Source organism: Molossus molossus, unplaced genomic scaffold (genome assembly GCF_014108415.1).
Source record: "Molossus molossus isolate mMolMol1 unplaced genomic scaffold, mMolMol1.p scaffold_m16_p_17, whole genome shotgun sequence".
NCBI lineage: Eukaryota > Metazoa > Chordata > Mammalia > Chiroptera > Molossidae > Molossus > Molossus molossus.
This window is the reverse complement of record NW_023425352.1, coordinates 65,975,510-65,995,537: the sequence shown is the minus strand read 5'-3', so window position 1 is coordinate 65,995,537 and position 20,028 is coordinate 65,975,510. Positions and strand designations below refer to the sequence as shown.

General features: G+C 42.3%; 1 pseudogene; it reads left to right on the top strand.

The window, feature by feature from the left end:
• LOC118632114 overlaps nucleotides 1-20,028 on the top strand; it is a 119,607-nt pseudogene that overhangs the window by 91,482 nt on the left and 8,097 nt on the right.

Genomic DNA, 20,028 nt, shown 5'->3' with positions numbered 1-20,028 from the left:
CCTAAAAATTTTTATGAAAGCAATACATGCTCAAAGTAAATAATTCAAACAGTATGAACAAGTTTAGCACAAAAAGAAACAGATCCTCTGCCCTCAGCCCCGGAACTCCCAGAGTTAGCGACCGCAAACACTGGTCTCCTCCTAGAATTCCCCTTCAGAGACCAGGGAAACATAGATTGATAGATTAATTCATAAGAAGATGGTGGGATAATTATGTATTTAATGCTCTGTTGCCTGCTATTTCATACTTAATATGTTAGAAAAGTTTTCCTAGCAGTTCGCAAAGAGGTTTACCACATTTTTAACATTTGCATTGTGTTCCAATATATAAATGTATCATCACTTAATTAACCAATATTTCACAAGCAGATACGTAAATTAGCTCAGAGGTTTTCATATTAAATTTTTCAAAAAATACCTTTACATGTATCTTTAAAAAATAGGATTAATATATCAATAAGAAAATTGTTTTTTGGGGTTCTTATAAAATTTTTTAAAGTTACTGATACAAATATTTAATAATTGTCAAACAAAGAGGAAGTTGTTTCTTTTAATTTTGTTCTTTTAAAGTTTATTCTCATTCTCAAATAACACTCTTTTTTGTTTTGGTCATCTATAAATGCCCTACACTGTGAAAAAATTAATCACTTTTTCAAAGTTATAGTGATTCATGGGATCCATAAATTTTTTTTTATAAATCATTTAAACAATTGTGTTTCATGGACATTGCTCAAGGCTGGAGCATAACAGCACCCTCCCCTGCCCCTCTGAACTGGGTATTCTGGAGATTTTACCCCTCAGCTTGACTGGCTGACCTTTGTTGATTTTACTTGAAGCTATTATTTTAATTGACTGGATCCTGGCTGACATCTGGATGTGTTTTATAACAGACTGTTTTCATAATTCCACAAAAAAAGTTCTCAGGATTAATACTAGTTTATTTTCATCTTTCATTGGACCTTAAATAAACTGGAAGCCAATTGTAGCAGAACTCCTTACTGGAAGCCATTTTACACAAATGAAGGGGATGGTAAATCCATCAAACCTTGAATCTTCTGTTGCTTTAAAACCTCTTGCCAATTAAACATTATTCTGAAATAACTATAAGGACAACCAACAACAGGACATGGGAACATTTGCAGGCCTGCTGGGGCAGAAGCAGCCAGATGCATGGAGGCAGCTACCTTCCTGCGTGAGTGGAGGGTCAGCAGGAGCACACCTGTGCGAGTTGGTGGGTAACCAAGCACACAGGTGGAAGGTATTTTACTGAGATATTATACATTTTGTTCTCTCTGTTGCAGGTATTTTCCCCCCACACAAAGATGTTTTTCTTTGCTTTTGAGATTACACTTCCAAAGACATTGAAGACATCCAGATTTCTAATTTAGCATGTTAATCCAGGGTTTTGTTTCTGAAGACCTAGGATTATTCAAGGGATTAAGTTAGAGCTTCCTGAAAGAAGATCTGTACATATATAATCTTTTTCCTCAGGAATCTGCTCATGTGATTACGGAAGCTGGGAAGTCCCAAAATCGGCAGTCAGCAAGCTGGAGACCAGGAGAGCCACTCGTGTGGTTCCCGTCTGGATGCAAAGGCGGCAAAGGACCAATGTCCCAGCTGAAGGGAGTCAAACAGGAGTTCCCTCCTGGTCAGTCTTTTGTTCTAGTCAGGTCTGCAGCTGATTGGATGGGACCCACACACATGCGGGAGGGAAATCTGCTTTACTCGGTCTTCCCCGGAAACACTCACAGACACACTGGGACAAGTGTGACCAAACATTGGGCCATGTCAAGTTAACACATAAAAGCAACTGTCACAACAGGCATGCCCAAACATCCTCATGGAGCATTGCTGTTTATGGTACATCGATACATCCACAGCCAATCAAAGGAAGACAGTGCAGCTGCAGCAAAGCAAAGGCACTCACAACCCAACATCCCATCTCAGGAGCATCCCAGGATATGTCAAAACTTTGCACTGAAAGTTCTGTTTTGTACAGGGAGGGTGACCCTCCTGTTCCTGGTCCTTTAATTTTACCCAGTCCCTGAATGCAATTTATAAGTAAGTCACAAAAGTAAACTGTTCTGGGTCCCCTCCCTGCTTGTCGCAACCCACCAACTCTTACCTTTTCTTCAGGATCCTAAATCCTCTCTCCTCTTGCCCTCTCAATTTGATGCACTTGAAGATTCACTTTAGGAGCTTTCTCACCTTCAGACTCCCTTTGGGACTAAGGTCTCTGTTGTGGCACTTCCTTTGTTCTCTGTAAAAGCGTCTCTACTCCAACCCAAGCCACAGGAGCCCCCAGGCTGTGCAGAGGGTGGGAATTTGCACCTAATCAGTAAGCAGGCCTACCCTGTGGATGGACCAAGCATCCTGCCAAGTAGTCTCAGAGTCTGCTTCTAAGGGAAAAGAAAGGACAGAGAGAGAGTGAGAGAGAGAAAGATATTTGATTCTCTTTCTCTGAGAAACCTTGACTAAAATGTCTATACATTTGCACAATTATCTCCTTAAGATAAATTCATAGGAGATAGGCTGCCTGGCAAAAGCAGATGTACTTTCTAACTTTTGACATGTACATCTGCATTCAGAAATTTTGTGTTCATTATATTCCCAAGTAGCATTGCTTCTAAGTGTTGTTATTTTTAAGTCAATTCTATCAAGTTTTCCTTCAAGGTTTCTGACACTAAGATCTTGACTCAAGAAGCCTTTCTCATACTAAGATTGCAAGATTATTCTCCCAGATTTTTTATATTTAATTAATCTAGTAAGAATCTAAATGTATTACTATTGCAATTTTTGTTCTTAATATATTGCTAAACAAGTATGTAGTTGTGCTAAGACGTTTTACTGAGTAATAAACTCACTGCATTGATTTTAACACCACTTTCATTGTTTTAGAAATCTTCCTGTACATATACATCTGTTTCTGGATGTATGTTTCTGCTCCATCCTCCCCGGCATTTCCCTCTCCTCTCAGATGAATTCAGGGCTATTCTGTACAGTGAAACATTGTCACATTCTTTAATACAGCAAATTCGATTCAGCAATTACCAATTACTCTCTTCTTTTCCAGAATTTTCTTGGCTTTCTTTTGCATGTTTCACTTACAGATAAATGTTAGAATCTTTTGGCTAAGTTCTGAAAAATAATAATGTTGGGATACTGACTAGAGTTATACTAAGTCTGCATATTCTGGAAAGAATTGACATCTGTACGACACTGAACATTAATCCTGAAGCTTACTCTGCAGTTTTATTTCTTAAATACTATCTTTATTATGTTATGTTATCAGGTTTATGTCCTATCCATTAAAGGAACTTGGCAATTTTATTTCTTTCTGCAGCAGTTTCTGGACCAGTTTCAGTAAAATAATTATGTGTTCCTTAAGTTTCAGCCACATACTCTAACTTATTATTCTTCTCTAAATAGTCCATAATTGCTGTTCTGATTTCCTCTGTGACATAAAGAATGGTTTTTAAAAAGTATTTTTGAGCATCCAACTGGTGTCTGCATACCCATCTGTCATTTATTTCTATTTTTGTTCTATTTGGGAACACTTTCGAACTTTCCAAGTGACCCCTGTGTACAGTTTCTCAACTGTGTGTGTGTTCCACACGCACATCTCTGTGGACTCCCATGGATTTCACTTCGCTTCTCGTCTTTCTGTTCATCAGCGTTACACCTGTACAACTTTCCTTTCGCTGTGGGAGGACTTTTAGGTCATGCTTGAATAGCCACATGAAAATTAGTAGCCAACCGTTTGCTCATGCAAGTTCCTGCAACACCTGATCTGTTCATCGTTGCTTCTGTGTCGTTTTCATTTTCAGTAATGATGTCTTTCATCTTAAATTCATTGCTTTCTTTCCTAGATTGTTCTTCATCAATTCACAATACATTTATATTTTATTGAGAATTCAAATCCAAATTTTCAAATGATTTCTCTTTTTTCTTGGAGTCAGTCTATTGCTTGGATTCCAAATGAATCCAGGTGTGTGGTGGGGTTTTTTTTCTGCCTGCCTATCCTCACAAAGGGAGGTCCAGGCTGTATTGGGAGAGACTGTTAGCCTAGGTACCTAGATACTAATAAAGGAAGGAAGCAAAGGGAATCAGACATCATTCAGCCTAATCAACTGGGAAACTGAATCCAATTTTGGGCCTGCTTCACTGGGAAACTACAGCTTCACACACTGCCCAGGGAACCATGGTCCATTACCAAGATTACAGCCTGGAGGAAAAATAAAGGAGAAATTCCTCTGCTGAGTGCATGCCCAGTAGAAGCCAAGATGGTGCCGGAGGAGAAGCTTCTGCTATGAAGGATGTGCAGGAGGAACCAAGACGGTGACCATAGCAGCCTGTCAGTCCAGCCTGGGAAAAGGATCGGATTGGCTAAGGGACACAGAACCCCACTCCCAGATTGGATTGGTTAGGGAGGACCCAGCACCATCCTGCAAAAGCTTAGGAAGTTGATTGGTTAGTTTGAAAGGACACTAGTCCTTCCCAAGCCCAACATGATATAGTAACCCAAGCCTAACAAAGAGCTCTCTCGCTCTCTCGTTCTCTTTCAGTAACACCCTCTGTTAGTCCCCACGTTCTCTCTTCAGGGCAGCCATGTTGCCCCAGCAGCTGCCTGGGCCTGGGGCAGACGGCACAGGTTGCAAGTGCGAGCCTGGGCATAGCACCAGCCAGAGCCAGCTGGGAACAGAAGATGAGCCAGCTGGGAACAGAAGATAAGCTAGCTGGATGGGAACAGAAACATGGACTGAACCAATGGCACAAGATGTCTGGACACTGGCCCTGTTTCTGGGCCTGATGAAGACAAGGCTGGACTTCTTTCCCAGCGGGACAGACAGAGACGAGACTCTGAAGCTGAACCCAGCACAGTCCTTTGCGTTTGCTCCAGCTTCAGTAAACCTCACTGCTAGGCCACAACCTTCCCTACCTGCGTCCCTGGAATGCTTTCCTTGTGACTCCATGAAAGGGCTTCATTTCCACCAGCAGCATCACTCTCGGCTTCCAATTAGAATATCTCAAGCTAAGATGTAAAAATGAAAAGGTAAAGATCATTAGGCAGGCATTCCCCTTCTCCAGGTGGTTTCCACTAGTGTGTAGGAGGTAGAAATGGATTTAGAATTAGAGATGGAAGTAACAGTAGGTTTCAGCTCAGTGCTAAATGATTTAATTTCTACAATTCTTGGGGCACTGAAAAGGCTGTTGTTGTTAGGAGCAGCTCACCCCTGCCCCTGTATTTGATTTTAATGGACTTCTCTCTCCACCAAAACAACTATAAGGAGGTGAACAGAACTCTCAACTCTCATTTGCGGTCCTCACTGCTGAGTTTTACCTTCCCCAGAAGCCATGTTTTCTCTGAGGCTTTTTGCTATCATTGCACAGACCACGGGCCGCCTGTCCACATTATCTTTTCTACAAATGATTTTGCATTTCTAGAGATCTGTTCTTTCTCTAAGTCCTCTAGATAGCTAGTTATTCTCCTTGAGCTACAGAATCATTCCGTGGAACCTTCCTTTTAATGTTACTCAAACAAGGAAAAACTGTATCTGGGCCTGGCATCTGCTGACAGACACAGCATGTGAATTGCCCTGGGTCACCACCCCATCCTACCCATTGGGCTCAAGGCACCACCACCCCAGCACTCTCAGGAGAACGGATAAAAAGAGCCCTCAGCTCGATTTTCACGTCAGAGCAGTAACTCAGGTAGAGCTGGATCCTGGATCTCAGTGAGGTGATAATGTCCCAATGGACTGCCAAGCTCTGTGGTTAGAGAGTCAGAGGCAATCTGTCAACATTGCTAGGGTTCTGTGGCGAATAACTCTATCCATCGCATTATGTACCACTCTTATCTTTTCTCCTCTAGCTTTCTTTTTACAAATAAAGACAACAAGCATGCTACTGGTCACAGAGTACTTACTATATTTACTATATGCAAAACATCATACTAGGGATTTCATATGCATTATTCCACTTAATCCTCATAGCAACTCTATAGAGATAGGTGCCATTATTATCACCCTATTTTATAGATGGGAAAACTGAGATGAGAGGTTGAATGACTTGGCAAAGGCCACACAGCTTGTAACTGGTAAATATGGAATTCAATCCTGCTTGTCGCTTGGCAGCCCTTTCAGAAGGAGCTGGGAAAGCAGACACCCAGTGTGCCCCTCATGTTCCCGTGGCTCCACCAAGTCACAGGCTGAGTGTTGTCTCAGAATGGAGGAACAAAGGCAGGGCTGTAGGTGGCAGGAGCACTGGCCTGGCCTTCCTCTGCTCCTGTCACATCACTGTGAGGTTTGGGGGTGGCTCCTGGATTCTTTGGGTTGGTCCCCTGGGGATTCTGGGCAGCCTTTGCAGCAAGCAACGAATTCTCCTGCTTCCTTGGGGCTGTGTTCCATGTGTGCAATGAGGAACGGGGCCTGCATGTCTCAGTCCATCTCTCTTTGTGACACAGAATTGGGCTCTCTCACCACTGGTTTCTAGGCATTCTATGTACCTTCAGGGGCATTTAACAGAGTGGTAGGTGTGACCTGTCCTCCCCCATGTTGACCGGGAAAACTTGACATCAGTTTCTTGGTTTATATCTGCGCCCAATCTTAGTCAGCCACCTGGTCTCATGGCCCCCATTTCTATTTCTTTTGTCATATGTTCTGTCAATTTCCATCCGGCTGTGGTTGATTTGCTTCCAACTCTACAGCAATGAACATGCTGTCATTTCACACATTATCTCACAAGTTTTGCTAATGGATCAAAGTCAACCTGCCCCAATCTGAACTCATCCTTCCTCTTCCAGACCTGCTCCCTGCATCCCTTTCACATGCTCTGCAGTGACTTTACACTCCTCCCAGGTCCACAGGCCAGAAAACAAGCTTTTTCTCTCCATCCTCCTCAACCACTTGAGCGCCACTTCGTGTGGTTCCATCTCTTCATTCCCCTAGCTCCACCTGCTTTCTTTCAGCTCTTCTGCCATTGGCCTGGATTAGCCTACTGTTTCCCTGGGTTCAGCCTCTGACGTCTCTGAGGTACCCTTCACCTGCTACTACCGACTGTCTGACCATGTGCTTCTACCACATCGGACCCACGCCTACCCCCCAAAGGCTTACAGAGCCTGGTGATCACAGCCGATGTTCAAACCTCTTCGTGACCTCCATTTTCATCTCCCTCCCCACTTCCCCACCATCTCTATTGCCTGGGAGTGCCTGGCCTCCCACTCACCGTGTTCTGAACATGCTGCAAGCCTTTGTGAGAGCTGTTGCCTCACTCAGGAATGCTCTTCCCCAAACTGAATCTACTTGTCAATATTTGGAGCCCAGATATAATGCCACCTCCTCAGTGGGGCTCCTGGGGATTCCACCCCGTCCTATCACCTGTGACCTGGTACCTGTAAATTCTAACTTAATTGATCCCAGCTTGTAATACAGAGCTCCCCTGAGCTGGCTTCTTGTTCTGCTACGCAGGCTGCCCTCTGACCTGTCTTTGTGTGTCAGAGCTGGGACAGGCCACAAAACATGGTGAACATGCCGCACTTGGGGTGGACATGTCCAGGGGACACTGCAGCCACTAACAGGAGTGTCTTCATCCTGTTTATTTTCTCAGGAACAGTAACAGCCACCTATTAAATGAACTAGCTATGAAAAGGATGTCAAATCCTGTACAGCATAATGACATAATTATTATATATAAATAATTATCACACACCGCAATCATTAACAATAATGGATACAATAATGGTAACTAATTATAATTAAAAAGATTGACTTCTGATTATTAATAACAATAATATTAATAACTACTATCATGAGATATGTTCCTTGGGAAGAAGGTGCTTCTTCTTCAGAGCTGACTTCCCCAGAGTGGGAACAGAAGACAGAACAAAGAGAGTGGGCAATAGAGAGACATGATTATTGTGTAAAAGGGCAAGAGAGGGGGCCCATGGAGATCTGCAGGATAGTGACCAGGTGCAATCTGCCACTTTCCACTCTTAGTTATTCTCTCCCCTTCTAGCTCTCTTAGGTAAACCTCCACAGCAGTAGCAACAGTGATAACTAACATGGGACCCAAATGAGCCACCTGTATGTAGTTTCCTCACACTCAGAGTCTCCATCTCACAACCTATGGAGTACATAGGACAATGATCTAGACTGAAGAACTGAGACCCAATCCTGCCAGACCCCAAATCCTATATTTGTTTTCTGTTGTGGGCCATTTGTAAGGGAAGCCCCACTGATAGCTAATAAAAATGAGGTAGCAAGTGTGCCCTGGAAACCACAAGAGGAGTGAAGCAATGACAGTGCAACTCTTTCCATTGGTTGCCATGCTGCTGGCAGAACAACGAATGCATCTGGGGACTCCTGGACTAGCTGCACAAAGAGGACCTAGTCACAATGGCAGGAAAGATGGGTGATACCTCAACATTTAAAATGGACTCAAACAGCTTGTATGAAAAACCTGAGCTGCTCCCGGGATCAAAACAGTCAGGAATTACCTTCCCCAGGACTTTAATTCTTAGAAATCCATATATCAAAGAAAGAACATCTGCCACTCTCTTGAGAGATGTATTTGTTGACAAATATCTGGTCACATACAGCAAAGTCCTGGCCATAGAAGTGCTTAGCTGCCAAGTTCCCTACAAAGACAACTGAGGGATCTGTGTGTTGGTGATAAGTAATTAGTTAAAACACTGGAAGCCCCTGACATGGCTGAGAAGGGGTGGGGGAGGCTGTGGAGAACATGGAAGAAGTTGGTTCTTCAAGTGACCGTAGGTCCCCTGGTTCAGATTTCGGGTATGAGCACTCCTCCCAACATTAGAACCTAATTTGGCAAATTATACAACTTACCTCTGGGTTTTCTCTCAGAAATTAGAGACCAGAGAGATGGAGTGGAGGAGAAATGGAGGGACTTTGAACTCCAGTCCTCATACTCTCAGGAGTTGGGGTCCAGGCACCCTCTGCATGAAAAAGCCCTGCAGACCTTTCCTTACTCGTCTCAAATCCTAGGATTATGTTGCTTTCTATTGCTTTTCCTAGACCTGTTCTTTCTCTTATCAAGTGTAAGTGGGTTACTATTTTTCCAGCTCCTTTGGGGGAAACAGGAAGTATCAAGAAATGGTTATGTGGACTTTACAAAAATTTCAGTCATTTGGGGGTTTGGTCCCTTACTGTGTGCTTGCCTCAAGGCCTGGTCACTTCCTCTTCTCCTCTTTCATTCCTGAGGGCAAATGTCTTCTGTTGTTGTTTGCTTGTTATTTTACTCCAGGAGTCTTCTCCCTTCCTTAGACACTTCCTTCAGGAAAGCCCATCTATTCGTTCTCAAAATTACTGGCAGAAAAGATCACCATGATGTATCCCAACACTCCCTCTTTGGGGTGTGAAGTGCATTTAAGGAGGAAAGTCTGAAATCATGCAACTGATGGTCTCTCTCCAACTCAACCTGATCATCTTTCAATGTCACCAATCTTAGAAAGCTAGGTGCTTGTGCTCAAGACTGAGAACACTTCCTTCTTTATTCTCATCCAGATAAATCTTTCCATCTAACAATTCTGATCTATTCTGCCTTTACAAGGGCCCAATCCATTCCGTCTCCTCCAACTCCACCTCACCATCCAGGTTGAGCCATTGTCATGAATTTGCGGGACAACTGCAATCAATCACTCACACCCCCACATACCCAGTGGTCTTCGTACTTCTGCTCTTATCTCTCCCCAATTCCTTCTTGACGCAGAAGTTGGAATGATATATTGTAGAATAAATTAGATCACACCACTAGCTTAAACTCTTTCATGGCATCCTCTTTAATTTAAGATAGAATCTAAAGTCTCACCAGACCACTGTCGCCTGCCCCCACACACACCTCATGTCATATCTCCTGTCACCCTCCCTCTTCTCACAAGATCCAGTCTCACAGTCCTTTTATTGCTTGAAATGTGATCCTTTCCCTGCATCAGCACTTTTTCCTATTGTGTTCACTCTGCCTTCCATGTTTTCCTCCACAACTTTGTTTGACCTATGCTGACTACTTCACCAGTCATCCACCTAATGGTCACTTGTTCAGGGAGGTTTTCCCCGCCCCTCACACTGAGCTAGGCCCCCTTTACATTGCTCCTTTTATTTCCTTGCAGTATTTATCACACACTTCAATTATGTTTATTTCCTTTATTAATCACTGGTTTTCCCTAAGTTATAAGTTCCTTGCGGGCAAGCATGCCCATTGTTTTTCTCATCTCTCTGACCTTCCCTCTTTCCCAAAAACCAGCAGTCTTTGGTGCATAATAAGCATCAAGAAATAGCTGTGTACTAAATGAGTAACCCTAATTACCTAACTCTTGGATTATTGTAACAAATAGGATTTTTGATGACTTCTGGTCAAGATGGTGGGTAGGTAAACACGGTATCGGGACCTCCCACAACCACATCAAAGTTACAACTAAACTACAGAAAAACCATCATTCAAAACTGCCTGAAATCAAGCTGAATGGAAGTCCTACAACTACGGAATTAAAGAAGCAGCTGCATCGAGACTGGTAGGAGTAGCGGAGGCGTGAGGGGCAGAGGCCCACAGGCTGGTCCCACACCCACCTGTAACGAATAAAAATCAGGAGGATACCTTGACTGGGAAGGTCCTCCCTGAAGACTGAGGGGTCCCCATCCCTCACCAGGCACTCCACTCAGGGTTCCAGTGCCAGGAAGAGAATCCCCATCACTTCTGGCTGGAAAAACCAGCGGGAACTGAGGCTCAGGGAGGCTGAGGCGGCTGGAGCCCCAGGCAGCTCCTCTTAAAGGGCCCGCGCACAGACTTATAAGACCCACCCTCTAAACCTGAGGGGAGGCAGCTCGAGGGGCTCCAGAGACATACAGGGAAGAACTGAGCTGTTTGGCATTGGAGCAAGGGCTGGAGAGGGGGTTTTCTCTGAGACAGATGTGCTGTCAGAGGCCTTTGTTCCTTTGGTGAGCCCTTCTCTGGGACTCCAGCAACCTGGCTCACACTGGTTGCCCCACCTTTGTGATTCCCTGAGGCCCCGCCCCACCCAACTTTCAGGCCCACCCAAGCTGTTGCCAGTTGCTTTACCATAGAATTGGCCTGTCTTGGCTCCTGCTTCAGGTTTTCCTAAATTCTTTCAAACAAGCAGCATCTGGTCTCAGCAAGCCCCATACCTCTCATTAAGTAACACATAGAAACAAACACAGGGAGACAGCCAAAATGAAGAGACAAAGAGAGAGATCCCAAATGAATGAACAGAACAAAACTCCAGGAAAAAGAACTAAGCGAAATGGAGATAAGCAACCTAACAGATGCTGAGTTCAAAATACTGCTTATAAAGATGCTCAATGAACTGAGTGAGAACCTCAGTGAACTTAGTGAGGGCCTCAGGAGCATAAAAAAAGGACCAGTCAGAAATGAAAGATGCATAGTCTGAAATGAAGGAGGCACTAACTGAAATAAAGAATAATTTACACAGATTTAATAGTAGAGCAGGTAAAGCCAAGAAGTAAACCATCAATTTGGAATACAAGGAAGCAAAAAACACCAAATCAGAACAGCAAAAAGAAAAAAGAACTCAAAAAAATGAGGATATTGTAAGGAGCTTCTGGGACAACTTCAAGTGTGCCAACATTCGCATCTTGGGGGTGCCAGAAGAAGAGAAAGAACAAGAAATGGAAAACCTATTTGAAACAATAGTGGCAGAAAACTTCCCTAACTTGGTGAAGGAAACAGACATACATGTCCAGGAAGCACAGAGAGTCCCAAACAAGATGAATCCCAAGAGGCCCACACCAAGACATATCATCATCAAAATGCAAAAGGTTCAAGACAAAGAGAGAATCTTAAAAGCAGCAAGAGAAAAGCAGTTAGTTACCTACAAGGGAGTTCCCATTAGACTGTCAGCTGATTTCTCAAAAGAAACTTTGCAGGCCAGAAGGGAGTGGCAAGAAATATTCAGAGTGATGAAAAGCAAGAACCTACAACCAAGATTACTCTATCCTGCAAAGCTGTCATTTAGAATCAATGGCCATATAAAGAGTTTTCCAGACAAGGAAAAGCTAAAGGAGTTCATCATCACCAAACCATTATTATATGAAATATTGAAGGGTATTCTTGAAGAAAAAGATAAAAATATGAACAAACAAAATGGCAATGAATACATAGCTAACAACAATTGAATCTACAAACAAAATGAACAAGCAGAACAGAAACATTCTCAGACATAGAGAACATTTTGTTGGTTGCCAGATAAGAGGGGAGATGGGGGAATGGGTCAAAAGGTGAAGGGATTAAGAAGTACAAATTGGATGCTAGACTGACAAACCTTAAAGGGAAGGGGGGTGAGGGGTGGGAAGAAATAAACCAAAGAACTTATATGCATATATGCATAACCAATGGACACAGACAACAGTGTGGTGAAGGCAGGAGGGGGGTGGAAGTGGGGAGGAGGGGGTCAATGGGGAAAAAATGAGGAACATCTGTAATACATTCAACAATAAAGATATAATTTTAAAAAATTTTTAATAATAAAAAAATTTAAAAAACAAATAGGATTTTTATGTTTATTCAACTTGTTACTAAAAAAATGCAGATGACACACAAAACTATTTATTACAAAACTATTTGTAATAGAAAAAGACTAAAATAGCCCTAATACCCATAAGTCTAGGATAAGTTAAGTAAATTATGGCACATCTTTACACCAGAAGACTATTAGCTCTAAAAGGGAGCAGTGAAGACCGTTAGATATTGTTACATTTAAAAAACAAAAGGCGCCTGGCCAGTGTGGCTCAGTGGACTGAGCATCGTCCCATGGACTGAGAGGTCCTGCTTTGATTCTCAGTCAGAGCACATGCCCAGGTTGTGGGCTTGACTCCCAGTGGGGGGGGGGGGGTTGCAGAAGGCAACTGATCAATATACATATTTCTATCTATCTCTAAAACATCAGTACAAATATTTTTTAAAGGCAAGGTGCTGAATAGTATGCTACCTACCTTTTATCTAAGAAAGGAGACAATATGTATATGTGTATGCCTGTTTTCTTCATTTAAAAAAAAGAAGCCCAGCTAGTGTGGCTCAGTGGATTGAGCATCATCCCATGGAATGAGAGGTCCCAGTTCAATTCCTGGTCAGGGCACATGCCTGGGTTGCAGGCTCCATCCCCAGTAGGGGGTGTGCAGGAGGCAGCCAATAAATATCTCTCTCTCACATCGATGTTTCTATCTCTCCCTTCCTCTCTCTCTCTCAAAAATCAATTTAAAAAATTTTTAAATAAAGAAATAGTAAAATGAAGAAAACCAAACTTAATTTTTTAATGAATGTTCACCTATGAGAGGAGAAAATAAGACAAAAAGGACAGCCCAGAAGTTAGACTTCTATGAACATATAATGTTTTAGAGTTTTGACTTTGGAATCCATTGACATGTTACATAGTTATAAAGTTAAATGAAATCAAATGGAAAAAAATAATCATTTAAAATAAAATAAAGAAATTTAACCTAGTATTATACCAAGTTGGTGTTTTACCACATACAGAAAAATTGCTTTAAATAAATTTAAAACACAGTAATAAAACTATTTATCTCTATTGGAATTCATCTTAAGAACAAAAATAATACAAAGAAATTAAATGGGAGTCATATTAGTAATAAGTGGTGCTGTTGATATTGTTATTTTTAAATGAGACACAGAAACACAAACAGGTACTTCACAATGTTATTAGGAATCAAGAACTTTTACTGTAATAGTAAAGAAAATTAACATAAAATAAAATATGTTAAATAAAATTCCTCTCATCTTAAATTTGACTTCAAAACGCAACTTATAAACTCATAATGTATTTTTCTTTTTTTAAATCAAAAGAAATATGTATTTTCTACCTCCATGGAAATATGTATTTCTACCAAAAATATCTAGAAACAATGAAAACCAAGTAGTAATATTCACCCCTGGCATGTAAACTTTAATATCCAGTTCTTAGCAGAAAATGTGTGAAATTATTCTAGACTACTTTATTATACCAGAAAACAAGGTAGCTAACCAAAACTACCAAGAAAATGTCAAAAGGTCTTACTGACCAATATAAAAGAATTTTCATTGGCCAAGGATGGGACAATGTAAGCATCAAAAGGAACAATGCTTGCAATGAAACTATATCAAAGAAGTTAAAATGCATGTATCTATAATGAAAACTACATTGGTCATACTGGAAATTGCTAGAACATCAAGTTAGTATTATTCTAAAAACTGGTAGGTAAACTGGAAGAATAAAGCAGTTATCTGGACTTTCCTGTACAAACTGTCTTTTGGGGAGACCAACTCATTGATGATTTAAAATTTTTATTTATAAAATAATTCCAACTAATAAATACAGAAAGAATTATTGTGTTAGAATACCACTTGCAATGCTAATGAAATAATAAAACTGACAATGATCATCAATAGCTTCCAAATTTACTGGGTAAAAGGTTGAGAAGTGTCTTACTGGGTGGTTCCAGCTGGCATCACCGAAGCTCACTGATGAATCTTCGCATCCCAAAGCAAAACCAGCCTCCTAATGTTCCTGGTGGAAGCAATGGAAAACACAGCACCAACTGGTAAATAGTTTTACAAAAAATCCAATTCTAATCAAGCCTTTAGATCTAATTATCAACTTACACAAAGCAAAATAGAGAAACATCACAGAGTCAGCAACTCCAGAATGTGGAAAATTATACAGGACAAATGACTCAACAGATAAATTACAAGGGTCGGAAAAAAAGGAGAGAACACTTTTGGTTGAGAAAAAATGGGTATATTGTCCTATCCTTCCCACGCCGCTGGAAGGGGAAGGGGGGAAGCGCGGGCCGGAGGCTGCCTCCTCTCCACCCTGCCGGGCCCCAGGCTGGGATGGGGGACGGGGTTGGGAGGTGGCGGTGGATCTCGAGCCAGAGGGGATGCGGACCACCTCTCCTCCCCCCCTCTCCCCTATAAAAATAAATAAGAGAGAAAAAATGGGTATAGATATAGTACACATTGTCTTATTTCCTTTTATTAACTGTAAAATAAGCAGGGATATTTAAGCATTAACTGAATATTAGGTGATATTAAGTAATTATTTTTCATATTTCTAGTGTAATAATGATTAAATGATTATGTTTTCTAAATAGCTCATTTCTCTTAGATATACATAGTTAAACATTTATTAATGAAATGGTATAATATCTAGATTTTCTTTTAGATACTTTTGGGGGACATTAAAGCAGGGATGGAAAAGATGGGGTTATAAGTGAAACAAGAGAAAAAGTTGTAGTTTAATTCTTAACAGCTTCCCTAATCTAAATATCTGCTCTCCACAGATGTTAATAAATGTTATTAATTCTATCAGAGAATAAGAATTGCATATGGTTGTGTGACAAGAATTTTTGTTTTAAATTTAAGATATTTTCTAAATATTGTTTATGTGCCCCTCACCCTAGGCACAATGGATTGGCAAAACCAACAGTGCCCTCCAACCCTGGGTCTCCCACTGAGGAAATACCTCAGCTGGAGCCTTGATGGCCATGCCACCCTCACCCCCCACCCCAGGCCTGGGGTTTCTCCTGAGAGGACAGAAACCCACTCACCTGACCACTCGCCTCCAGGTCTGGTCTCCTCTCTGTCCAGCCAAGTCTTGAAGGCTCAAAGTAATGTTTCCTGCTTGTTTTCTTGACACCTTATGACCTACGTTTATCAAATTAAATTGCTGATGCCATGTAAACACCTTTCCCTGCTCCTTCCTGCTAAGCCACCTTCCCACTCCTGTTGGAAATCTTAGCCCTGTCCCCTTCCTGAAAGTCTCCTGCTTCAAGGAATAGCTTGAGACCATCTCACTGCCTTCTCCACACAGGGGAAACATGGACTTCCCTCTCACCTCCAACAAATGTGTCATTGCTTGTACATCTTAGTCCATCTAGAATCACTGCAACCAGGGAGAATGAATGGGTTTCTTAAGATTAGAGACAAAGCTGCACAAGAAACCAATTGGTGTTTCAAGGCTGTGGGCAATCAGTGAGGAAGACCTATCTGCCAGTGGCCATCCTGCTCACGGTGAGCTGTGACCCCGCTGTGGACACAGGATGATGTCCTAGAGCAGGCTGGCGCTTTGGAATCAGACAGATACTGGTTTGGAATCCAAATCATCCTCTTACTAGATATTTTAATTTGGACAATACTGTGGCTTTCTGAGCCTCTGGTTCCTCCTATGCACGAGGCACTCAGTAACTGCTTCACTGGTTTGCTGTGCAAACCTGTACACAAGCCCTGAGCACTGAGCTCCCCAGTAGGAGCCTGGTAAGGTTCACTGTGAACTACAAAAGGGTTACTTTGGCCGCTGAAGTTGATTGTTCTGGAACATCATGTCTAAGCGCAAAGCAAATAGTTTATTCATCTCATCTTGTTCCAGAAGTCTTCATTTATCTATTTGGGTTTCCAGTCTTGCTCTTCAGCCCTGAAAGCCTTTGGCCCCAGCCCCCTTCCAAGTTCAGGGCTCTTGCATTTAGCAGATCACATGGCAGCAACCTCCACAGTCACTTATCTTGATAAGGCACCGTGGGAGAGAAAGCTCTGGCAGGGACAGTCATAGCCGCCAAACTGGAGCAGAGGGAGGGAGGGAAGCTGGAAGGTTCTGCAGCGCTCTGCTCATCTGAGATGATGAATGATTTCCTGCCAAGGCTGAGCAAGCTGCTAATTAATGATCTGGTAATGGCACCAACTGTCCGCTGCCCGGCTCATTTGTCTTCCCCGTGTGGAAAGATTAAGAGCTGTAAATACAGTCTGGCGCTCATGTTTATTCTGTGGGCTTCTCATTTTCTGTTGTTTTAAAGCCCGAGGACCTGGAGAAGGTGCCGATGGCGAAGGGTGAAGGGCGAGTGCTTTGCAGCAGTTCCCAGGGACTTCTGAGGCAGAAAGATGGAAAGAGGTAACATTGTCAGCATCGAGCACAGACCAGGAACACACAAGGTCTCCCACATTTCTTATTCTATTAAATCCTCAGGGCAACCTTAGAAGGAAGATGAGGTGGGATGAATCACCCCCATTTGTAGATGAAGAAACTGCCTTTCAGGGAGGGTAAGTAATGTAGTTACGTCTATGTAGCTAGTAAATGGTTCAACATGATCAGTTTGATTCCAAAATAATTATTTTTAACCACTGTACTGCATGCTCCTAAAGAAAGGCAGTATCAGAAGAATCTAAACAATATATTGTTTGGAGATGCATATATATGTATAATTATGAGTACAGTCATATACACAAACGTTCGTGGAAGATTTCATGGAATAAAGAAGTGGAACCTAGGAAGAACAAAAAGATAAATTTGCAACTTGTGTGGTTACTTCATGATTATTTTATATTGGGCTTCATCACTGCTAGGTGCTACATACAATATACATCAATATGATATTTTTTTAAAGCTAGCCTTTGTCAAAGCATAAACAGCTGTTCTCATGGGCCAATAACTTTCACCAAAAATAAGGTAATGATAAATCCATTCATCAGAATTATTGTGAAGAATATTATACTAGGTGCTATTAGAGATTACAAATAAAAAGAAATATAAGGTTCTGGTTGGCATGATACAATGAGATAAAGAGGCTAAGCTAAGGTGTATGGAAAACACTCATCATTTTAGAGACTTGATTGAGGTCATCTGAACTTTGTTCTATTTTGCAAGGATTTTTCTCAGTCTAAGGACAGAATGCTCAGAAGACTAGACTCTCATCCCCGCTCCTGATGCTGCCCTATGCAGACCTGTGGTCCAGGACCTGACTCCCGCCGGCCCTGTCAGTACCTCCACCTGCTCATGGGGAGCTCCTGGAGCAATCCACTCCTGTCACCCAGTTGGGGTGGGGCACAGCTTCTGTCCCTCTCTGCTTCTTAATCCTTTTCATGAAGGAAAGGTAAGCCTCCTCTGGACAGACCCTTTCCAAAGGTAAATGACAGCCAATGTCATTCACTGACACAGGGGACACCTCCCTGTTGCAGGTGCAAATTTGGCATAAGCTCCACTGCAGCTCCCTTGCGGGAAGGGCAAGCCTGGAGACGGACGTTGCTTGTGGTGCCCAGCCTGGAGCCTGCTCACCAGACAGGTACAAGTACGTGTAATTGATGACGTGAGAGTTGCTTTCAGCACCTCTGCACCTTGTGTCTCGAAGAACTCAGTGCCCACAAGCCTGGGCCTGGTTGCTACAGACCATGACAGCCTCTGGGTTTCCATCAGACCTTTCCCTGCAGCGCCAGCATCTCTCACAGCAGATTATTTCTTCCTCTGAATAGAATAGGTGTTATCTCAGAAACTAGGTGCAAAGTGTCCATGGCCAATGAGCAACTAGCAACAATGAGGGCAGGGCTCCCCATGCTCCCCCGGAAATACAGCTCGCTTCCCATGGTAGAGTGAACGGGCTCCTAAATATATTTTTTAATTGAGCAAACTTTTATTGATACATACGTTGTGGTAAAGAAATACATTTCCGCTGCTTTAAGTCCAGCAGCACAAAGGAAGAAATTGTGGCACCCAAACTTTTCTCTTCCATCTACCCGGATTCATTTAGATACCGTTCCAGCACAGTTTCATCTTTCTAGGCTCTGTTGCATAAAGGTCTACAGATTTTTAACATTAGATAAAATTCTTAAATATATTTTTAAAAATCATACTACATGCCAACAAATGTTACCACACTTATTGGTCCTGAAAACTGCGCAGAGAAACACGAGGTGCGGTGCCAGTCACAGAACCAAACTGATCTCACAGACCGAAATCTTTGGTGACACTTTCAATCAACAACGTGCTTAAAAGTCCAAGCAGTGTTCCAACCACTGATTTCAAACAAAGTAGATTTTATGTTTAGAAACACTAAAAAGGGTATAAAGTAAAGAACAATGTATTGCTGCATCAATCCAAAAATAATTCAAAATACATATATTTGGAGGACAAAAGCAAATAGCAAGTTTAGTCCTTCTCTCAGCTGCTGAAAGCCCAGGGCTTCACAAACACCACGAAAAGGCGCTGACTCTGGAAAGCTCCTGTTCACGGGCGTTTCCCATGGACTGCATGGGCACGGTGTGGGTCATGCCTATGGAGAGCATCCTCCCCACAGCGTGTGCTGAACGCCCTGGGCCGTTCTCCCTGGGCTCGCGTGCACTTGCTGGATGAAGCCGTCTGAAGGAAACACTGCAGTGACAGGAACAAAGTCAGAACAGTATCACAAAGTTACAACCTGAAAAAGACAGAGTCTTCTTTAAACCAAAATTTACAGGATATTATTATCAGAAATTAGTAGAAACAGCTGCTGATATAAAAGTTAAGGAGAATAATCCAAGCCGATGACTTACTAAATCTAATACAACCTTTATGTTGCATCTCCCTGCTAATAAACTTAGTGAAAACAATCCTTGTGTCACCCTGCCAGTTTGGCTCAGTGGTTGGACCGTCAGCCTGTGGACCAAAGAGTTTTGAGTTCGATTCCAGTCAAGGGCACGTATCTCGGTTGTGGTCCCTCATGCAGGAGGCAACCAGTTGATGTGTCCCGCTCACATCAATGTTTCTCTCTCTCTCCCTCCTCTCCTTCCCTCCCACTCTATTTGAAGATAAATAGAAAGTATCCTCAGGTGAATATGTTTTTTAAATAATCCTTGTGTATTACTATTCACAGGTTAGTAAAGGATGGTATTCAGGAGAACCTCATCTCGTTGACTGGCACAGGTTGGCATACAGTTCCCACACAGTTATGCCAGCACAAGTTAGTCTCAATCTATAACACTGTGTGGGTCTTCCTTGATCATCAACACTAGAAAAGTTTGTTTCTGCCCTGGCCCGTGTGGCTCAGTTAGCTGAGCATCGCCCCAAGCACCGAGAGGTGCCAGCTCCATTCCCCATCAGGGCACATGCCGGGTTGTGGACTCGATCCCCAGTAGGGGGCATGCAGGCAGTGGATTGATGTTTATCTCTCTTTCTCTCCATCTTCTTTCCTCTCTCTCCAAAAATCAACATTAAAAAATATTCTTAAAATATAATTTTAAAAA